At 62.6% G+C, this 4484-nt stretch overlaps 1 long non-coding RNA gene across 1 annotated transcript; it reads left to right on the forward strand.

Moving 5' to 3' along the window:
- The first annotated feature begins 1518 nt into the window (after positions 1–1518).
- On the forward strand, positions 1519–3513 carry LOC138062535 (uncharacterized). Its single transcript, XR_011136513.1, has 3 exons — positions 1519–1628; positions 2688–2797; positions 3395–3513. It is a non-coding gene; the product is annotated as an uncharacterized lncRNA (long non-coding RNA).
- Positions 3514–4484: the final 971 nt, after the last annotated feature.

Genomic DNA, 4484 nt, shown 5'->3' on the forward strand with positions numbered 1-4484 from the left:
CCTTGGAGCGCCTGGGCACAGCTGTGCGTCAGCAAGCCAGGCTTGCTATCACGGCAATGAGGTACCTAGCAGAGCCCCTGGTTTGGCCAGGACCTGCGCACAGCATGTGCCTGATGGCACCGTCCCTGGCCGGGAGGTGTGCACCATGGTGGGAGGAGGCTGGTGGTGCCGTCTGCTGCACTTCTGCTCTCCCCTGGCCCAGGCTTGTCAGCAGGGCAGAGGGCCCCAGGTAATCCAGGCACCGCTCCCAGCACCAGTGTCCAAGAGGCATTGCTGTCTCTCTCTCTTTCTCTTTGCAGTGCAGTGGAGCCGGTTGGGGAGGGCAAAAAGAGCAGCCTCCTCCATGCCTGCTTCAAGAGTGTCTTCTTGCTTCCTCCAAGAGAAGACATGGAGACCGTGGACATGTCCCTCTACTCCAAGGTAGGCGCTGGGTGAGGTACAGGGAGCCCGCCAGCCCCTCTGGGCTTGCCCCTGGCTCCGCTGTGCTGAGAGGCGACTGCCAGATAGATCCAAGGCTGGGCAGGATCTCAGACTTGTTTTCCCACCCTCCTGCCTTCATGCCCTTCCGTGGGGCTGGGCCATGGGCAGTGCCCAGGGGCTGGTCCGTGCACAGCAGGTCTCCTGCCCTGAGGCCTCTGCTTGGCCCGTGCAGGGCAGTGGGTGTCCTCCCTGGGCAGCAGGGGTCCAACTCAGTCTGCTGTGGGTCAGAGGCAGTGGGGAAGGAATGCCACAACCCCCTGTCCTCCTTGCCATGGACCCTCGATGCCATGGATAGCATGTTGGAGGTGCTGGTGCTCAAGTCGGCCACTTCCAGCCTCCTGGAGCTGCAGAAGATCTTGCAGGTGTGGCATTTGCAAAGAGTGGGCTGCATTGGGCCTGTTCCTCAGCAGAGGGAAGTGACACCCTCGAGTGGACATTCCCCACCCGAGTGCCATGTACAGGCAGCACGCTGCAGGCTCTTTCCTCCATGAACACTCCTGGGCCACCTCTGCCCCCAAAGCTCTCCTTGCACCAGAGCAGTGCGAGGACTGTCACCCTACTTCTCTAGGCACCGCACAGATGGCAGCTGGTGCTGCTGCCCCCCTGCCTCCCCGTGCCTTGTGCTTTCCTTGCCAGATCGGAATGGGGCAGAGACCCACTGGGAGTTGCGTGTCCTGCAAGGGGAGTCGAGCCTGGAAGCTTGGTTCTTCTGCCATGCCAAGAGGTCGGAGGCCAGGCTGCCCACTGCAGACCCCTAGGGAAGGTGTGGCCTGAAAGCCCTGCCATCCTGAAGAGGGCACCCAGGGCCATGTGCAGGCACAGGAGCAGAGGCTGGGAGGGGGCTTAGGTGTGGCTGGCTGCCTGAGGGCAAGGTGGGCCTTGCAGGCTGGGGCCTGTAGGGGCAGGAAGGCCATTCCAGGCTTGGCTGTAGCTCCGAGGAAGCCTTGGTGCACTGTAGGACTGCAGGCAGGCGCTTAGCAGAGCTGCTTCTGCTGGAGTGGACGTCAGCTCCCCGGGCAGAGCAGTAGCCTTTCTCCTTGCAGATGCTGCTGCCCTTCAGCAAGACGGAGAGAGCAGCTGTGCGTGAGAGGGCCGTGGGGAGGATTGGGAGGCTGAGCAAGTTGCTGGCCAACTCTTCCTCGCTGGAGGTAAGGAGCCAAGCACCGTGCAGCCCCCGCTTTGGCCCTTTGCAGCAGCCCAGAGCACCGTGCAGCTCAGGGGTCCCTCGGAGGGAAGCGTGGGCACAGGTTAAGGCAGTGAGCAAGGCTCTGCCCTGAAGCAAAGCTCTTTGGCGCTCTCTCCATGGGCTTTTCTCTGCAGTCCCTTTGTCGCAGGAGCCAGCTGTGCCCCCAGCCCTGTGCAGGGGAGCAGTGCGCGCGGAGCATGATGTGAGCCGCAGCCTGGCAGTGCTGCCTGTGCTGGGCTGCTGCTTTGGGAGGCAAGGCCTGCAGGGCCCTCGAGAGCTTTGGCTCCCCTGGGATCCATGCCTGGGCAGAGTCTTGGCTTCAGGGCTTTGGTGGTGACTGCCTCCCGTCAGCCCTTCTACCTGTCCCACCCGCCTTCCGCCGATGTGGCACCCCTTTGGAGGAGTGGATGAGAGCCCTGCCTGCTATGGGAAGGCACTGCTGTCCCATGCCAATGCTGGGACAGCTGGTGGGCTGCCTCATCCTTTGCTGTGCGTACGAGGACGCGGAGACCAAGTGTGGGGCCTTGGATGCTCTCCATTGCCTCTTCAGATTCATTGTGCAGCGAAGACGTAAGAGAAGCAGTGCTGGGCTGTGTGCTTCTGCACGCGGCCATGCTGGCAAGGCCGGGGAAGGCATCGCACTGCCTTGGCCCCTCTGCTCAGTGAGGCAAAGGAGCAGGAGGCACGGCTGATGTAGGAGCAGGGGAGCAGGCTGTTAGTACCTGTCCTGGATACCACTGGCCTGGAAAATGCTCAGCAGCCCCTGCTCAGAGGCTACGGCTTGTGTCGGGCTTCCCACTGGAAAGTCCAATCAAATCCGTGGGGCTTTTAGTACCCTTTGAAGCAACTGCCCTTCTCTGCCCTGGAATAGGCCCCGACCCTCCCTGGGAATCTTGCTCCCCATACATTCCTGGCATGCCCTTTGTCTCTGCCAGGCTGGTTGCTCTCTGACGCCATGAGTCTGCCACCTGCAGCTCTCCATGACTCCTCCTGACCACTGTGTCTTTCTGCTGCTGTTCAGGCCGGGCGATGTTGCAGGATGATCCAGAGTATGTGGAGCCCCAGAAGGAGAGGGAAGCCGACAATGAGCTCTGCCTTTTGTGGACGAGCAACATCAGCGTGATCGTGAGGGTGAGGAGCACTTCCCTTGCTGGGACTGTTGGCCATGGGGTCCTGAGGAGACGTGGATGAGCAAAGGGATGCCTAATGAGTGGGGCTGAGGGGGCCTTGGGGTTGGTACGGAGGTGGTGGTGGAGAAGGAAGCAGCTCTGAGTGGCACCTAGAGTACTGGTTGCTGCCTGGTAGCAGCCCCGCTCTCACTGCTGTGCCTCCCACTGTCGCTGAGCGGGGACTAGCCAGAGACTTGGCTCCAAGAGTCCCAGCAGCAGCTGCAGCCTGCTGGCCACCAGCAAGCTAGGGTTGCCTGCAGAGCCAGTGCACTGTGAGCCTGCTCCCAAGCATCCTGCCTTGCCCTGGTGGCCCTCTGGCCACATGCCCCATGCTGCTGCTACCCAGCACAGCACCTGCTCCTGGCTCTCCTGGGCCATGGTGCAAGGGGCTTCAGCTTGGTCATGTCCTGCCTGCCTGGACAGGACCCTCTTGGGGCTGCCAGGGAGGAGGGGGTGGGCAGGGGCAGGGCTGGCACACAGCTGGGGACCTCCAGGGCTGGCCCAGGCTACGGTGCTGCGGCCAAGGAGGCACCACTGACAGAGCGCTCTTGGCCTGCAGCACTGCCGTGAGCATGTGGAAGGTGCTGATGGATAAGCCGATGCTTGCGCTGGACATGCTGCGGGAGCTGCTGAGCTTGCTGGAGGAGTGGCCACTGCACAAGCAGTCCAGCTCCAACAGGGACAACAACTGCATCCTTCCGCTGGCCATGAGTCAGGGGATGAGGCCTCCCGTGCCCCCAGGCTGGTGCCTGCCTCTCTAGGCCCCCTCTCGCCCTCTCCCCTGCCGGTGTGTCCCCAAGCAGGGACCTCCCCTGGGCCCATGGATACAACATGCCCAGTGCCAGGCCTCCGACTGCGCCAGCGCACAGGGCTGCCAAGTGCTGCCTGGCCTCTCTGCACACAAACAGCCAAGCTGGCCATGCCCAGGAAATGTCCATCCTGCATACCCTGTCCCTGCATCCGCCGACCTCGCTCAGCAGGCTGGAAAGCCAGGGTAAGGTTCGGGGCAAGGTGAGGGGCAGGAGTAGGGCTCCTGCAAAACCTGGGCAGGCAGCACGGCCTGGGACAGGGAGCCTGGCAGAGCGTGCACGCTACAAGAAGCCTGCCGAGGTAATGGTCATGCTGAGGCAGGAAGGCTCACTGTGTACAACCAGGAGCTGAGGCCAAAGAGCCTGCGGGTGCTGGCCCTGGTCAGGCAGCCAGGCTGAGGCCTCCATCTGCATTTCCCATGCTCCAAGGCTGTGCCCGAGCCTCCCACCTCGAGGGCTGTGGAAGCATGCCGGGGGCTGCTCGGGAGTGCGAGGTGTGTCTGGGTGTTTTCTGCAGGCAACGAGGGCACTGTGTGAGATCGTCCGGGAGCCCGTCTGCCCAGAGGCGGTGAAGGCGTTTTTCCCCCAGCTCTTCCTGGCGCTGCTCTTGCAGATGGTCTTCACAGCAGAGTTCAGCCACCAGGAAGCAAATATCTTCTTGAGGGAATGCCAAGGGGATGAGTCCCGTCCCACCAGCCACGTCAGGTGCTCGATCCCGGTGGCCCTGTCTCTGCGCTGCACCTGGAGGCAGGGCCAGGCTGCCAGTATGACCTGGGCTTTGCTGTGCATGCAGGTGCGCCGTGCAGGCCATGAAAAGTCTGCTGCGCTGCGCTCACTATG

Source organism: Struthio camelus, chromosome 28 (assembly GCF_040807025.1).
Source record: "Struthio camelus isolate bStrCam1 chromosome 28, bStrCam1.hap1, whole genome shotgun sequence".
Lineage (NCBI taxonomy): Eukaryota > Metazoa > Chordata > Aves > Struthioniformes > Struthionidae > Struthio > Struthio camelus.